Source organism: Saccopteryx leptura, chromosome 6 (assembly GCF_036850995.1).
Source record: "Saccopteryx leptura isolate mSacLep1 chromosome 6, mSacLep1_pri_phased_curated, whole genome shotgun sequence".
NCBI lineage: Eukaryota > Metazoa > Chordata > Mammalia > Chiroptera > Emballonuridae > Saccopteryx > Saccopteryx leptura.
The window spans coordinates 163,862,668-163,881,749 of NC_089508.1; the positions used below are offsets into that span (position 1 = coordinate 163,862,668).

Here is a 19,082-nt window from a genome sequence, read left to right on the forward strand (position 1 = left end):
TCCCCCAGCACCTGCAGAGAACTGGCCCAGCTGACACCTTGATTTCAGCCCTATGAGGCTGCAAACCCGCCATGCTGCCCATGCTGGACTTCTGACCCATGGAATTGTAAGCTAATGAATGGGTTTTGTTAAGCTGCTCAGTTTGTCACGTAACAGTAAGAAGCTAATAATTAAGCAAACTGACAAAATCTAGAATTTATTAGAATTCTGGCTAATAGAAAAAGACCATAAGTCCTGTTTTTGTTTTTGTTTTGTTTTTTGCTTTTGTTGTTGTTGTTGTTTTATTTCTGGTATCCTAAAAAACTGCAGTTAGGACTTTGGGCAAATCACTTTAGTTTCCCTATTTATTAAAAAAACAAACAAAATCAGACACACCTCTTGAGATCATAAAATGGAGTGGTGAGAACTCATTCTGTAAAGGCAATTATGCTGTTATTACTACAGAAAGACTTCTTGTAAAATACACCCTTGACCTTGCACTGGCCAGGTAGCTCAGTTAGAGCATCATCCCGATATTGCCAAGGTTGCGGGTTCAATCCCTAGTCAGGGCACATATAAGAATCAACCAATGTTTGCATAAATAAGTGGAACAACAATTAATGTTACTCTCTCTCTCCCCCCCAAAAAAAGTAAATCAATAAATTTAAAATAAATACCTGACACTTAACTACGTAGTTGACATTGCACTCCAAAAACATGGCAGAAGGAAAAAGCTGTTCCACATCTATAAGTTATACACTTAGCCATAGTCAATCATTTGGTGAAAAGAACTAAAGAACTTACCCCAGCCAGGCTTTAAATATTTATATCAGATCCTTCTTCAGACCATTTATTGTAACTGTTTCGGAGTACCAGACTGTAAGTTGTTCTAGGGCAAAAACCTATGTCTTATTCATTTGCTATGTCCAATATTTTACAAATATTTTTAAAATTAGCATCACTATAGGTTTAGAGCATCATCCTAATCACAGTATAGTCATTCACTCATTACTTCATTCAAATTGAGCAAACTGAGGACAAGTGTCAAGTGGTGGTTTATGACAGTACAGTCTAATTATCACAGGCACCTCAGTAAGCTCTCAGACCAAAGCTTCAAGAGTAATGTCTTACCCCATGAATGAGGGCAGGGGTCCCTGATTGGTGCTTCAGCCCACATGACATATTTGTTAGTTGTCCTTGGGGAAAATAGTCAATTAGGGGACACATGTCACCTAGGGAGTCTGCTAACTCCTTTCAAAAGCAACAAACCCTCAGGAAAGACACAGGCCACTTATGGTTAAAATGGAAAGTGTCACTGCAGGCAGCAACAATTTTCTTTCAAATCCTAATCTACCTACCCAAGAAGCACCAGGGAAGGCATCTGTCATTCAGAATCATACAGGACAGAGCAGGGTCTGGCTCTGATTCATTTATTTGTTCTATTGCAAGACTGACATTCACATCCTTAGGGAAGTGAAGCAACAGAGGGTCATAAAATATATTTGAATTCAATTTCCAATGAATCCTATTCCAGCTTTGCCACAAAACATGCCCATTTCCACTAAAGTACAGTGAAGGCAGCGTAAGCTTTACCTACCACAGTTCCACTCTTCGTATCTTTAGGACTATGTTGTCTCCCAGGACTAGTGTAAATGGGACTAGAGAATAAATAATAAAATGGATATAAAGCACTTTGTTTTTGCAAAGTGCTTTGTAAAAGGTAAATAATGTATGAGGATCGATCTTGCTGGTCTCCCTTCAATTCCCACTCCTTATACAGAAGTCAATTGGAATTACAGAGAAGGAATGGATGGATACCTTCCAACGTAGAGAACAGGTCTCTTCCAGTTTCAAGAAATGGCCCAAGGATGACATCGAACGAATCAATATCTCATCTACCATTTACAGAGAAACAAAATATACTGCTCACAAAAATTAGGGGATATTTCAAAATGAACATGAAGCTATAAAATATCCCCTAATTTTTGTGAGCAGTATAGATTCTTTCATCACTACTTACTGGTGCCAACAGCCTACACAGGAGTTGTATAGAACTGAAGCAGCCACTCCAAAGAAGAAAATGAAAGGGAATGAGTATGTCAGAGGAAAGGAAGTCTAAGAGAGATGCACAAATGACAAGGATTGAAAAATATGAACTATAAAGCTAATTTAACATTAGAAAGCTAATTGTGTTTAAGGGAAAGAAAACTGAAGATTATCTAGCAGTCCCCAGGAATAGGAATAGCACATTCATGTTTTCCATGATCATGAAGAAAAGTGCTCGAGAAATAAGACCCCAGCAGTTCATCCACTTAGTTCCACGCTGCCTTGGCAGCCCCGTAGCTAAACTCAGGATTGGCGAGTTAAACTCATAATTCACACAAGAGACAGCAAAGGGAACACAGTGGAGGAGAGTCTAGGATCTTCTATTTCTAACTAAGAGTTCTTTCAGTCTGACCTGTGGTGGTGCAGTCGATAGAAAACTGACCTGGAATGCTGAGGTCACTGGTTCAAAACCCTGGGCTTGCCCAGTCAAGGTCCATGTGAGAAGCAACTACATTGAGTCGATGCTTCCCACTCCTCCTTCCCCCTCTTCTCTCTCTTTACCCTTTCTCTAAAATTAATAAAAAAATCTTAAGAAAAAAAGGAGTTCTTTCAATCTGCCCCTGCCTTCCAGAATCAGTCACCTTTTCCTGATACCACCCAAGGAGTTCTGAAAAATTCCAGGCAGTGACCCCTATCAAGCACAAGTTCGAAATGCCATATAAAGAGCATTAGAAAACTGTAATCTATTTCCTGTTTCAATAATATACCTATAGGTTTGAAACAACTTCCTTATAAATTAAAAGCAAAAAACTTAATTTTCCTCACAACTATCTAAAAATGTTTGTGAGAGTCTGTTTTCCAACTAACCACATTTCCCGACTGTAATTAAAATGAGGAAAAAACTATCTGAAAACAAGGATTCAATCCTCTAACAAAGAGGTCCAAAATATGTTTTATAAACCTAATAGTCTAAGAAGGCAAGTCTCTTGAGGGAACTTATGCCGACCACTCAGTTCATCTCGAAGTGCTGGGACTGGCATAGCCTGCATCCTAGATAGCTGATCGCCTAGAGAGAAGGCAAGTCCACTCAGGTTTCACTATTCCAGCTCAGCAGAACAGGTGGAAACCAGGCTGGGAACACTGCATTCTTCCCACAAGTCCATCCAAACAAACTGCCAGCCCCTTGTACTATGAAGCACTCGTGCACTGGGAAAACAAGCTGCCAATAGAGAACATGCCCAGATTCTGAAAGTCCTAGTTTCCTATTAAGGATCACAAGCTGGGGCGCACATGTCCATCTCCTTTGCCATCAGGAAAGAGATGCACATATAGTCTGTTATCTGTTGAAAGAACAGTAAGCAAATCTTCCTCCCTTTGAAACATCCTAAGGGTCTGACAAAACTTTACAGTACATATATAGACAATAATAACTAATGTTAACCTATTTTTCCAAAGTTTCAACCTATTTCTCAAGCTTCAAATACTGATACTTGTTCCTTACTCTCTTTACTGCCTGAGTTTAGAGAAGATGGTGAGTGCTCCTTTAAAAATGGGTGTTGTCCATTCATTTGGAAACAGTGACTCAGGAATGCTGTTTCACAATCTCCCGTAGCAACTGTCTTCTTCCATGTTGTGATGTCAGTAGCAGAACACCCCTACTCTTCCTCAAGGGTGAATGTGTGTCTGACACACCCAAGGCCTGGTAGACAGGAAGTTCCTGCAGTTGACACTGCTTCTACAAATATACAGACACCAAGTACAAAACCACTCTGTTTTAAATCTCATTCTTATACCCCTTCCTAAATGCTGGTTACACCTTTTTTCCCTTTCCCCACATCATTCCTGAACACACAGAAATAATCACAGCCCAATGATAATAGCTGAATTGATCCAAAAATTACATTACTACTCAAAAGGCCAGACTTGATGTTATGAAACCACAGCAAACATTTTTTGACCTTTTACAAATCTAGAATAAGATTTTATTTTGAGGCCCTGGCCAGTTGGTTCAGTGGTAGAGTGTCAGCCCAGTGTGTGGATGTCCTAGGTTTGATTCCCAGTCAGGGCACACAGGAGAGGTGCCCATCTGCTTCTCTATCCCTCCCCTGCTCACTTCTTTCTTTTCTCTTCTCTTCTCTTCTCTTCTCTTCTCTTCTCTTCTCTTCTCTTCTCTTTCCTTCCTTCCTTCCTTCCTTCCTTCCTTCCTTCCTTCCTTCCTTTCTCTCTCTCTCTCTCTCTCTCTCTCTCTCTCTCTCTCTCTCCCTTTGCCCCTCCTGCAGCCATGGCTCAATTGGAGCGAGCTGGCCCTGGGAGCTGTGGATGGCTAAATGGCCTCCATCCCAGGTGCCTAAAAGAGCTCAGTTGCTGAGCCACAGAGCAATGCCCCAGATGGGCAGAGCATCACCCCCTAGTGGGCTTGCCGGGTGGATCCTGGTCCGGGTGCATGTGGGAGTCTGTCTCTGCCTCTCCTCCTCTCACTGAATAAAAAAATAAACAAATAAATAAATAAAATATCTTATTTTGAGAAAATCTTGGGTTGTGGGGAGTGCATGGGGTGAAATATCATTACTCCTCCATCAATATCAGAAATACAAACAAGAGTTAAAATAAGGTCCTCCTTATTTTCTAGCAATCACACTTGTATGGACCTATGTCTAACATAAACATATACAGAACTGCAAGCCAAAGTACTTAAGACTCCAAAGAGATTTCCATATATCATGTATTTTTTCTCTTTGCTTCTAAGTATTTAAAAATAACTATAATTTCTGGAAAACAAGGTAGGGGATTGTTTTATTATATATTTCTTTATATATTTATATGTTCTTAGAAAAATGTGATCACTTTTATAATAAAAATAGATTTCTGCCTGATCAGGTGGTAGCACAGTGGATAGAGCATTAAACTAGGATAGAGCACAGGACCCAGGTTCGAAATGCCGAGGTTGTCGACTTGAGCACGGGCTCATCCAGCTTGAGCACAGGGTCGCTGGCTTGAATGTGGGATCATAGACATGACCCCATGGTCGCTGGCTTGAGCAAGGGGTCACTGGCTAAGGCTGTAGCCTCCCAGTCAAGGCACATATGAGAAAGCAATCAATGTGAACAACTAAGGTGCCGCAACGAAGAATTGATGCTTCTCATCTCTCTCCCTTCCTGTCCGTCTGTCCCTCCCTCTCTAGAAAAAGAAAAAAGATCTCCATTTTCATTTCAAATAAAAGTAGCAGCAATTTTCAATGATTAGAAAACATCTAACACACTATTTTTAAAGCAGAAAGCGTGTAAACTATAATTATAATACTGTAAAAATGTCTGTGCATAAAGATAAAGACTCGAATATTCAAATAGACAGTAAAAATGAAAAATCAAAATTTGGAATTTAGATATTCTTATTTGCAAAATCTATGTACATGACTTTTCAAGAAAAAGCATAAAAAATCATTAGCACAGCATCTAAAAGCAAAGCAACACCATCTAGTTCCTGCATCCACGATGCCCACTGGTATTACTCTGCTCCAGCAGTACTTTGTTTTAGGAAACATTCTGGCAGGCACAGTTACAAAGTTTAGGGGTGACAATGCAATGTGAGAAAGAATAATGAATAGTTAGTGAAGTCTAAAAGCTAGTTTACCTAATTACATGATCTTGAGAGCAATTTAATACCTCCAGGTCTCAGTGACCTCCTTATTTTAAGATGAGAGAAGGCTGGGTCAGATCATTTCTAGGGTCTCTTCAAAGACCTAAAAGACTGGGCTTGGTTACTACTGCTCTTTTTGAGGGCAGCCCAATGCCTGCTGCTTGCCCGATACTGCATATCCTACAGTGGCTTCTCACCACTTCTTCTTGTGGTTTCAATCACAGGAAACAGACGTCACCCATGGGCCTAGAAGTAACGAACGAGCCCAGGCGGATACAAAGAGCTGCCAACTCAGGCCAACTCCCATCTCTTTAAAATACAAGAATCAAAAAATCACTAGAAACCTCTATGCCTGGGAAGCCTTCGTAAAAACTATCAAAACTAAAAATATCTCTGGATGGCCTATGTAAGCATGATGCAATAATTTTAGAATAGTCCAAAACTACTTTGCTTCTATGGCCAAGTAAAGGAATTGAAGGAACTCCATAGCTAAGGATAGGAGTGTATGAGTTTAAGGAAAAAACAGGGCAATCCTATTACCACCAGCAGTTTTTGTGAAGATCCAGACAAATCCTGAGGAGGTCTTATTTAATACTCTATGTAGCCTGACCAGGTGGTGGCGCAGTGGATAGAGCGTCGGACTGGGATGCGGAAGGACCCAGGTTCGAGACCCCGAGGTTGCCAGCTTGAGCGCGGGCTCATCTGGCTTGAGCAAAGAGCTTACCAGCTTAGACTCAAGGTCGCTGGCTCCAGCAGGGGGTTACTCGGTCTGCTGAAGGCCCGCAGTCAAGGAACATGTGAGAAAGCAATCAATGAACAACTAAAAAGTCGCAACGCGCAATGAGAAACTGATGATTGATGCTTCTCATCTCTCTCCATTCCTGTCTGTCTGTCCCTGTCTATCTTTGCCTCTGTAAAAAAAAAAAAACAACAAAAAAAACTTCTATGTAAATCTTTCTATAGCCATGAAAGACTGTGATACTAATGGAGTCATATAATATGAAGTTTAGCAATCATTCACTTTAAATGTATGTTAACAATCCCTAGAGCACTGGGTCAAATACTGCTCTCATTTATGATATAAGTTAGTAGCCCCATACTGTGCAAATAAATGCAGAGATTTTTAGTCCTCTAGACAAGTTCCTTCATTAAACACAATACATAAAACTATAAGATACTATCTCTAGAGAAAAAGTATAATCTTTTCTCAAGAGTTCTTCTGGTGGGGTATGGTTACATTAGTGGTTCTCTCTGCCTCATAGTTACCTTGGTGAAAGGATTAATGTTTTCAAAACTGTCAATCTGCTACATTAGGCCACAGAAACAGAGAGCCTTGAAAATAATTTCAAGATTCCCAAGACTAACATTAAAAGTAAAATACATAAAAGGATATTACTGCCTGACCTGTAGTGGCGCAGTGGATAAAGCATCGACCTGGAACGCTGAGGTCGCCGGTTCGAAACCCTGGGCTTGCCCAGTCAAGGCACATATGGGAGTTGATGCTTCCTGCTCCTCCCCTCCCTCTCTCCCCCCTTCTCTAAAATGAATAAATAAAATCTTAAAAAAAAAAAAAGAATAGTACTGCCTGACCAGGTGGTGGCGCAGTGGATGGAGCATCAGACTGGGATGTGGAAGACCCAGGTTCGAGACCCCTGAGGTTGCCAGCTTGAGTGAGGGCTCATCTGGTTTGAGCAAAAGCTCACCAGCTTGGCCCAAGGTCACTGGCTCCAGCAAGGGGTTACTCGGTCTGCTGAAGGCCCGCAGTTAAGGCAGATATGAGAAAGCAATCAATGAACAACTAAGGTGTTGCAATGAAAACCTGATGATTGATGCTTCTCATCTCTCTCCGTTTCTGTCTGTCTGTCCCTGTCTATCCCTCTCTCTGACACTCTGTAAAAAAAAAAAAAAAAAGGATATTACTAACATGAGCTAAACATCACTACGGCCACTAAGGCATCTTAGAAGTTAGATAGGAGATAAGACCCCACCCCCACAAAAAAAGGTTGATTTTCTCTCTCTTTCTCTTCCCATTATATCATTTATTTTGCATTCATGAAAGACTAAAGATCATTTCAAATAAGCATGCATTCAAAACCAATACTGTACTGCCTGGCCCGTGGTGGTGCAGTGGATAAAGCGTTGACCTAGAATGCTGAGGTCACTAGTTCGAAATCATGGGCTTGCCCAGTCAAGGGACATACAACAAGCAAACAATGAACAGCTAAAGTGAAGCAACTATGAGCTGATACTTCTTGTTCCACTCTCCCCTTCTCTCTGTAAAATAATAAATAAAATATTTTTAAAAAGAAAGAAAAACCTATACTGCACTGTAGTAGAGAATGTTTAGAAGAAACTACAGGGTCCAAAGACTGGCTCGAATTGTTCACACAATGGTATTTTCCACCTGAGCCCATTCATAATTTGGCTAGCTAAAGAGAGTCACATCTTGCTTGACCAGGTAGTATATATAGCAAAGTAGATAGAGCGTTGGACCCAGGTTCAAGACCCCGAGATCCCCAGCCTGAGCACGGGCTCATCTGGTTTGAGCAAAGCTCACCAGCTTGAGCCCAAGGTTGCTGGCTTAAGCAAGGGGTTACTCAGTCTGCTGTAGCCCCACGGTCAGGGCACACATGAGAAGGCAATCAATGAACAACTAAGGTGTGGCAACGAAGAATTGATGCTTCTCATCTCTCTCCCTTTCTATCTGTCCCTCTCTCTGACTCTATCTCTGTCTCTGTAAATAAAAATATTTTAAAATTTAAAAAAAAAAGAGTCACATCTTTTTAAATCTAATCTGTCAGTCTGAAAAAGGATGTATTCAAATTGATAGAGACTGGATATTAAACAAACTTAACTCTAAACTCTATCTAGGTAACAGAAATGATTTGCTGGAAAGCTAACACTAATCTATTCATGCTCTTGGATATGCTGATTTACTGTCATCGTGACACATTCAAATGGCCAAAAATTTCATTAACATTCATCACGACATGCTAATTTTCAGTCCTGTTTTCTGTGGGTTTCTACAGAAAGAACACCTAAAAGACTTTCCCAGGGCCCTGGCCGGTTGGCTCAGTGGTAGAGCATTGGCCTGGCATGCAGGAGTCCCGGGTTCGATTCCCAGCCAGGGCACACAGGAGAAGCGCCTGCTTCTCCACCCCTCCCCCTCTCCTTCCTCTCTGTCTCTCTCTTCCCCTCCCGCAGCCAAGGCTCCACTGGAGCAAAGTTGGCCTGGGCACTGGGGATGGCTCCATGGCCTCTGCCTCAGGCGCTAGAATGGCTCTGGTTGCAACAGAGCGACGCCCCCGATGGGCAGAGCATCGCCCCCTGGTGGGCATGCCGGGTGGTCCCGGTCGGGCACATGCAGGAGTCTGTCTGACTGCCTCCCAGTTTCCAACTTCAGAAAAATACAAAAAACAAAACAAAACAAAAAAAACAACAACTTTCCCAGTACTACCCTGACTGAGTAGTTCAGTTGGTTCGAGCACCATCCCACTATGCCAAGGTTGCAGGTTCAATCCCAGGTCAGGCCACATACAAGGGTCAACCAATGTATGCATAAATAAGTGGAACAGCAGGTTGATGTTTCTCTCTCTCTAAAATGAATTTAAAATACGGTTTTTAAAAGACCTTCCCAGGAGTAAAATAATCTCTGTGAAGTGGCTTCACCTTTCTTAAATGATTTATCTCCTCTACCCTCTTGACTTGTATAACCAGACCATTTCACACCTCTTGACTTCTATAACCCAGCCACACATTCATACTTATGAGCCTCTGTTCACACTGCTCCCCATCCCATGAAATCCCTTCCTCTCTTCTCTACGAATCTTTTGATTTCCTTCCAGGACCTGTCATACTCCCCATCTTCTATAAAATTAATAACCACTGTCCACGAGTCTCTAATTTTACAGGAAAAGACCAAGAAAAGTGGAGTGACTTGCCCAGAGTTCACATGGTTAATCAGCAAAGTCAGACTAAGCACAATATATGGAAAGAATACCACAGTGGGAGTGGGGATAGGGGTTCTAATCCTAAGTCTAGTTGTAAATTTGGACAGATCATTTCTCTAGGTCCGTATTTCTTAATCCATAAAATAAGGGGTTTGAATTAAAAGGAGTTTTCAGTATCCTTTTCACCTCTAGCAGTCTAAGATTCTGAAACCCAGGTCCACTGACTCTCAGTCCAGTAATCATTCCACTTAATTTCTTCATGTCTCTGAATTTCTACAACTTTTAAAGTCTCTGTACATAGCCTTAGAGCTTTCCCTACCCGTCTTCTGCAAACATGGCTGAGATTACAATCTTTTAAAAAGCAAGGGCTGAACCTGATAGGACAGCCACATGACTTCTTGATCTTCAGCCTTTTGGCTAGGGTACATCCATGTAGATTCAGACAAACAAGAGAAACTATTCTCTACTCTTTGCAAGTCATATAGTAAAGCCCTAGTTCCGGGTACCTGGATCTCTGTGGTAATGTTAATTATTAAACACAGACACATAACTGCCAGATCTAAAGAACAAACTTCTGCAGTCCCCAGACTCAGAAAAGACTCTGGAATCAGCCAATTGCAACCCTTACAGTCAAGTGTCAGGGCCAAGAAGAGAGACCTTTAAGAATGCTGTATGCCAATTCTAAAATATAGAAAAGAAACGAGAGATAGTCAGCCCCCCTCCACCTCCTTTGTCAACACGACTTGCTACTCTCAGCAATTTAAACAACTAAAATTCCTGACAGGTGATGCTGTTAGAGCTGTTCTACTTACAAAGGCGATAAGATTACATTTCAAAAACTAATTTAGACAACTTCTTAAGAACCTACAGGTCAGGGAAAGGATAGGTTTTGCACACAGTGTAACAGTTATTTTTCATGACTAACATAAGAAAGGTTTGATTAAGGTTCTTGCAAGGGTTTCAAAGTCTAAATTACTAATGCAAAAAGCAGTTAGGCATTTAGCCATAGCACTTGGTATGTACAGACCCAACACTTCTTTCCAACCAATTGAACTGGAGAAGAACCCAGTTTTAATGGACTGCAGTTGTCAAAGGACTCTAAAGAGATACCATCAAAGCTGTCTAAGACATTCCTAGCAGTGAATACCTTTTTATACCTATACCGCAGGTGCAAAAACTGGACACATGGAAGCTGTCTGTACAATGAGGTGAATAAGAACATGGGTTTTTGTTTTTTTAATTTTTCTTTATTTTTTATTAATTTTTAGAGAGAGGGGGGAGAGAGACAGAGAGAAGGAAAGGGGGGAGAAACAGGAAGCATCAACTCGTAGTAGTTGCTCCCTGTATGTGCCTTGACCAGGCAAGCCCAGGGATTTGAACCGGCGACCTCAGTGTTCCAGGTCGACGCTGTATCCACTGCGCCACCACAGGTCAGGCTGTTTTTGTTTTTAAATCAGCTATACCTAGGTTTGAATTCAATTCTATGGCCTAAAGCAAGTTGCTTGATCTCACTGAATTTCTATTTAATTACCTATAAAATGGGAATTACAACAGTGCCTATTTTATAAGGTTGATGTAGAGATGGATCTAAAGCTCTTTAGCACAGCTAGAGCTATAGTCATATGCAACAATTGTTATTACTATTGTTACTGTTACTGTTATTGTTATTATTACACCCTTGTCTTTCTAGTCTGTAATGAATCAATCTTCCTACCTATAAAAATGCTGAATATTCATTAATATTTATAGATAGGTATTATACAACTTGTAGCATACTGGATACATGAAAAAAAAAAGTTTTTTAACACCATATAAGATGAAAATGTTTCCAAGATAAATGGGATCTCAAAGGTCCCTGATCCTAAAAGTACCAGAAATATTCTGTCTTGTCTACAAATGAAAATTAAACCCCAAAGAGAATGTGTGGAATATAACTCATATATCCACAATGGAAAACAGAATTTAAGAGCTAAACCTATAAAACTTAAAAACAGAAAAGAAAACCTAGTGACCATAATTTTAGCAAAGATTTTTGAAATGTGACACAAAAAACAAAAAGGGAAAAAAATTGGACTTCATCAAAATTAAGCACTTTTGTGTTTAATTAGACACTTTAAAAATACACTGTTAACATGAAAGGGCAAGTCACAGGAAGAAGAAAATAGCTGCAAAACCTATATATCACAAAGGACTGGTATTTAAACTATAAAATAAAAAATTTTTTAAATGGGCAAATTTTGAACAGACACTTCAAGGAAGATATACAGTTAGCAAAAACACACATGAAAAGAGGCTCGATATCATCAAGGCAATGCAAGTTAAAGTCAGACAGAGAGACTACTATATACCCACTAGGATGACTAAAATTTAAGACTGATCATACCAAGAGTAGGCAAGAAATTGGAATTCATATATTGCTTGTAAGAATATAAAATGGTACAATCACTTTGGAAAACAAGCAATTTCTTTAAAAAGTTAAACATAGCCCTACCATAAAACCTAGTCATTATGCTCTTAGGATTTACAAAAGAAAAATGAAGGCATATGTCCAGACAAAAACTTGTATACTAATGTGCACAGAAAAAAAACAAAACAACAACCTAGAAACAACCCAAATACCTACCAACAGGTAAATGAATAAACAAATTATAGTAAATCCATACAATATAATACTAGTCAGCAATAAAAAAGGAGCTATTAGTAAATGTAACAACATATATTATGCTTAAAGAAGACAGAAAAGCAGGTTCATAGTGTGCAATTCTATTTACATAAACTTGTGAAAGTGGGTTCATAGTGTGTGATTCTATTTACATAAACTTCTAAAACATATAAACTAGTCTATTGCTACAGAAAGCAAATCAGTGGTTACCTTGGGATGGGAGCCCAGGGAGGGGGAGGAGAGATTATAAAAGGGCAGGAGGAAACTTTTGAGGATACTGGATATATTCATTATCTTTACTGTGGTAATAATGGCTTCACAAATTGTATTCTAAATATATACAGTTTACTGTACATTAATTATACATTAATAAAGCTGTAAATAGCCTGACCTGTGGTGGTGCAGTGGATAAAACATCAACCTGGAATGTTGAGGTCACTGGTTTGAAAACCTGGGCTTGCCTGGTCAAGGTATATATGGGAGTTGATACTTCTTGCTCTCCCCTCCATTCCTTTCTAAAAATCTTAAAAATCTTAAAAATCTTAAAAAAAAAAAAAAAAAAAAAGCTGTATGGGGAGCAGGAAGTGATGTCCAAAGGCTCTATGGCAAAAAAAATGGTGAAGACCTCGGACTAAACTGTGAGCTACTCCAGGGGGAAAAAGAGGGGGGGGATGTTATCTTTTTCACTTAATCCTAAAGTTCTAACAAAAATAAATACATAAATAAAGCAACTATATATGAGATGTAGGCCCACTACCAAGGTATCCTCCTTGGTTTTCTATGACCTTTAGGATGAAAGAAGTTTTATAAATCACCCTCTGTTTGGTCCGTCAAGTATTTTAAATCTTAAGTGAAAATACAAATCCTATGCTTACACATAGGACTATTCCTAAAACAGGAAATAAGTCACATAATCAGAAATCCAGAAAAACAATTCAGGACATCATATATTCTACCTGTATCCGCTACCGTAACACAACACCAAAGTTGCTACCGCCTAAGGACCACTTAGAACCACCACTGAAGATGGAATTCCCCATCTTCCATGTAAGAATGTTTCCGCATAGACAGCCTGTTTTTTCAATCTTTTCCCTCTCAGCTTCATAGCTTCTGGCGTATCTGTTCCTCTTACACAATCCGTTTCTACTACTCTAGCTATTCCAAGATCCTGAAATTTACTAAAGGAAATGTAGAATCCAAAATTCCTGCTGCTCTTCTTCCATTCATTTATCCAATTTCCACCCCTTAGCCCCTGATGCTTCCATCCTACAAGGGTAAGAAAAATTGCTGCACTGAGTGGGTGTTTGGGATTGATGGCATTTTAAGTCCCTTCCGACTCTAAAATTTAAGACTGCCATTCATAGCAAGCTTTACTAATGAATGAAAGTAAGAATTTCAGAGTTGGAAGAATAATGATTCACCCAGTTATCCTGTAATTGGTAGTAAAAATTCAATAAAATGCTAGTCTTGATATTCTCTTTTCCTTCAGTAATTCTTTTACTTCCTTAAAAAGGGCCCCTTGATTCTAAAATCTTTGTTTAAAAAGAAAGTTTTAGTCAGACCTGTGGTGGCGCAGTAGGTTAAGCATTGACCTGCAACGCTGAGGACGCTGGTTCGAAACCTCTGGCTTGTCTGGTCAAGGCACATATAGAAGTTGATGCTTCCTGTTCCTCCGCCCTGCTCTCTCTGTCTCCCCTTTGTAAAATGAATAAAAATTTTAAAACAAAGAAAGTTTGAAAAAAAGCTAAAATATGTTCATAGTCATTAAAATACTCTTTACTTCTCAATTTTAGCTTTGAAGTTTTAAGAAATTTGCCCTGGCCAGTTGGCTCAGCGGTAGAGCGTCGGCCTGGCGTGCAGGGGTCCCGGGTTCGATTCCCGGCCAGGGCACACAGGAGAAGCGCCCATTTGCTTCTCCACCCCCCCCCCCTTCCTCTCTGTCTCTCTCTTCCCCAAACGCAGCCAAGGCTCCATTGGAGCAAAGATGGCCCGGGGCGCTAGAGTGGCTCTGGTCGCAACAGAGCGACACCCCGGAGGGGCAGAGCATCACCCCCTGGTGGGCAGAGCTCGGGTGGATCCCAGTCGGGCGCATGCGGAAGTCTGTCTGACTGTCTCTCCCCGTTTCCAGCTTCAGAAAAATACAAAAAAAAAAAAGAAAGAAATTTTAGTTATCAACAGTTTTTACTGCTCCTGATTCCTCAAAAGCCTGTCTTGTTCATGAAACTCAAACCAGACCTATAGAAGCAGGGAGGGAATAAAAACACAGAGGGAGGCAAGGGAGAGCACCGGCTTTGTCTCACCTAACCCCACTAGTAGCAAACACCCATTTTGCTGGTTAGCAAGAGGTGAATATTTTTTCCAAGTGCTTTTAAATAAAAATGACGGGGGCTAGGAAGCTCAACATAAGAAATAAAAACACTTTAGTAATACAAAGTTTGTTCCAAAATGGGGATGCTTTCGGTAGCTTGAGTGATTACAGCTAACCAAAACATAAAATGGGAGAAAACCCACCTGCACATACAAACCCTATATCAGGGGTCCCCAAACTTTTTACACAGGGGGCCAGTTCACTGTCCCTCAGACCGTTGGAGGGCCGGACTATAAAAAAACTATGAACAAATCCCTATGCACACTGCACATACCTTATTTTAAAGTAAAAAAACAAAATGGGAACAAATACAGTATTTAAAATAAAGAACAAGTAAATTTAAATCAACAAACTGACCAGTATTTCAATGGGAACTATGCTCCTCTCACTGACCACCAATGAAAGAAGTGCCCCTTCTGGAAGTGCAGCGGGGGCCGGATAAATGGCCTCAGGGGGCCGCATGTGGCCCGCAGGCCATAGTTCGGGAACCCCTGCCCTATATAATACCTAGTATCTCTTGTTAACAAACATAATTTTAACCTATTCTTCTAAATCATGTCTGGCATAATCTTATCATTTAAGCCTCTATTACATTCCACTGAAAATATAACACTCTCCAAGAATAACTTGGCAATCCATTTATAAAATACACCAAGGCCCCCAGGGAATAGCAAAAGGTTATTCTATCACACAGGAAATAAAAATGAGTCTACTTTGACCCATACACCCATCAACAAAGTTAAATCACCTGACCTGTGGTGGCCCAGTGGATAAAGTGTTAACCTGGAACGCTGAGGTCACCAATTCAAGACACTGGGCTTGCCTGGTCAAGGGATATATGGGAGCTGATACTTCCTGCTCTTCCCTCTTTCTCTCTCTCTCCCCCTTCCCTTCTCTAAAATAAAGAAATAAAATCTTAAAAAACTGTATTAGAAAAACAAAGTTAAATCACTTCTCACTTATTACTCTTCTCATGGCTTTTATAATAAATATAATTTATAGGTAATAATAATATTCTCAGCTCTTTTTATAAAAGTATTTCAACATTTACCAACTCTCCCAAAGCAGAGATTTTAATTCATAGGCATTCTCTGAGGGAGAATTTCCTTTGAGACAAGTACATGTAACATTATCAAGTGGATCTTGGGCTACCTTTAAAGAAGAGGCAGGAAAAAAGGCAGAAATTTTTAAGGTATCATCCTGTCATTTCAAGCATCTCAATAACATTCCTGTAGGCTTCCCTCTCTCCAAACTAAGTAATTCCTGTGTTTATTATCATCTTTCAAAAAATAACACATGACCTGTACAAAGCTCTCTGTATACTCCTTGGATTTCTGTGAACTTTTGTATCAAAGTTGAGATCTCCTTTAAGAAAAGAGACAAAGAAATCTGCATGAACAACTCCACTTCTTTTATTTCTCTATCTCTCCTGGTATCTGCTTAAAAGCCTGCCTGGCATGCTCACCTTTGCTCTCATTTTGGACAGGGGTCTGTAACTAAATGTTTACACTTTCACTATCGCTTTGCTTTTAAAAGGGCATGAAACTGCAACCTGGTAAAATTCAACACAGGCATCCAAAATTAAACAAGATTTTTAAAATTACCTTCTATTTTCTCTAATCCCACACTGAAATTTCTGTTTTACAAAGTTATGCTCTTAGCTGATTCAGGAAGCATTATTCTTTCTTAGAACACAGCAATCAATTTCTTGATTGTATGGAAAGACATGGAGTCCATAAAATGCAGGAATACTCTGCACCTCCTAACATGCTAGTTATATTTACTCCCCTTATATAATATAGTCACAAATCAGTCTATTTGGCACCCACATTCATCACTGCTGAAAACTCAGAAAACACTTTGTTCATTTGGAATTTTTATTTTCCTTCATCTTAAGGACTTCTAAAAGGAACTAGAATAATGCTCAAGAAGGGATTATATTCACGACCCAGAAGATAGACTCATGAAGAACCAAGGGGGAATACCAGGCAGCCTGGCTTCAACCACATTTTAAAAATATGGCCAACCACTTTTTCAACTTATTCCATCTCCTTTCCACACAAAATGCCTCAGAGAGTATGAGCAGATCTTTGGCAATTTGTGAGCTCTGTGTTCTCATCAGCCGATCTATACTTAGAACCTGCATATGCCTAGAAAGAGGTGGGATCAGTAACCCCTCAGAGGCAAACAAATAACCTTCGGGCACACTAAGAACAAGCCAGTGCAGTTTTATAAAGTACATTCTTAATGGAGTTCCAGAGGACACATAACTCTAGAAAAGGTGGAGGAGGCGAAACAGTTTTGAGTTCACTTCTAGCCTGTAGTTCAAGAAAACGAAGCCATGGGTAACAAAAGCACACCAGCAATCTCGCCCACTGCACCCACCCACGTATGCATGCACAAAGAGAAGGGAATTGCAATTCTCTGCCTGGTCTCTCCTTTCCATAGTGTTCATAAAAAGATCAATGAGGAAGATGGAATATTCTGATGCCTTGAGGTATGTTAAAGTTGGCAATAAAGAGGTTGAGCAGCACTGCTTTCCTGGAAACCTTCCAATCCCCTAGGTGTAAAGGCAATTCTCCTCCCTACCTGTGATACATGTTTTTAAAAATTCAGCGTGTTAAGGGTTAAGACCAACACCTCTGAAAGAAAAAGAGAACTTGGTTCAGCTCCACCCTCCCTAAAGCAAATACCAATAACTCTGAGCCAAATCCACTCAGCATGTACAAGACTTCATGGACATGCCAAAAAAACAGGTGAAAGGGAGTTGTTTCCTCAGGTATTTCACCTCTCAACATCACTTGCACTTTATAGATTTCACACATTTGTGAAAGACACAAGCGTCAGGTAAAACAAAAGCACATATAAAATTCTATTAAAAACTTGAAAAACATTTACAAGTCACAGAGGTCACTATAAATAAACAGGAATAGCTGGAATTGGGTGAGGGAGGTCAAACAGTACCCATGGAAACAAAACCAAAACAAAAAGATCCGGAAACAGAAAGAATATGGGCCCTAGACCTTAAGTCTGAGAAAGAAAGCACTTCACCTAAGGGTCGACTCTTATCCTAAAGAAACATAGGAAAATGTTGCTTTAGTTACCATAGGGGAGAGTCATCACTACCACTAATCCTACACTTCTGGGAAAAAAGACGTTTGGCCAGAGCCAGATAATAACAGTTACCAACAACCTGTAAGTCACTGCAAAGGACAGCCCAGAAGCACCTGTCTTGCTAGCAATACGTAGGAAGAAATGAGTCACTATTTTAATTCTGCTTAGTACTCTCCACATCTCAACACTCTAGGTCCCAAGGCAACATTTTCTTCCTGATTCTATCACTTTCTCAATTTTCTTCCCAAACTTGCAGAGTTGGGTCAGAATGCTAAGGGATGGAGAGAAGAGAAAAGAGAAAAAAAAAGAGGAAAGAGTAGGAACCCATTTGGTTAGTAGAAAGAGGTTCTGGGGTGGGGGTGTAATTACCTGGACGAGAGGACTGAAAACTACAGTTACAACTAGCAAATGACTATTAAGATCATAGACCCTTTCCTTCTCTTGGACAATGTCCCATCACTTTCAAAGCTTTTTCAGTAAAAAGCAAACAAATAGCTCCCTGGAGAGAGGAGAAAACAAAAGATTTAGTGTGAGTAAGGGTAATGAAATACGATAGGGTTACATGAATATCAGTATTTCTTCAGATTCTGATTGGAAGTAATGGGCACCTGTACAAAGCTATACTCTCCAACAGGTAGATGCCAGTCGCCCTGGGGCACAGGAGATGGCAGAAGAGTTGAGAAGCCGGTTATCACAGGAAATATAAAGAATTCAATTCAATTGCTCACAAACTTCTTGGACTTGCAGTCTAACTTCCTCCCCGTGGGGGAGGTTTATCACCATCCTAGGTCAAGAAAGGCATAACCATGAGAAGTTCTAAGCCCCTGAAAAGTGACAAGCAACAGGGTAAAGTAACAGGTTCTCGGAATAGAGAAATACTGGGAAGAAGATTAACGTTATGGCCAATGACCATAGGATCTGGGCAGGAACCCATTCCCGCAATCGCAAGGACAAACGTCCAAGGGAAGGTAGGGCCCAAGTCAGGTAACATTCCTGAGAGGACGGATTATTAGGTGACACCGGGCTGAGGGCCCAGAGAGGGCTGGGCGAGAGGAAAGTTAGCAGGTGAAAGCGATCAATCTTGGGGGAAGGAAGTGACCTTTGAGAGAACCAAATAAAATAACAAAAAAGGGGGAAAGGGTAACAGGAGAAAAGGGACTCAGGAAAGCACAGACGACTAAGATAGAGAAGGCGTGTTCGGGTAATAGAGGAAGAAGAAAGGAAGTGGGGCTGAGAGGAAAGAGATGGGGATGAGACCCGCCGGGTATGGGGGCGAAGGGCAGAGCGTGCGGGCCGTCGGGTGAAGGAGGCTCCCAGGTTGCCGGGG

The 19,082-nt window shown here is 40.4% G+C and overlaps 1 protein-coding gene across 2 annotated transcripts in view; it reads right to left on the reverse strand.

Annotated features, from left to right (window-relative positions):
* The window catches only part of DIAPH1 (diaphanous related formin 1), a 98,541-nt gene that overhangs the window by 78,985 nt on the left and 474 nt on the right, over nt 1–19,082 (reverse strand). The gene's annotated exons all lie outside the window — the stretch shown is intronic.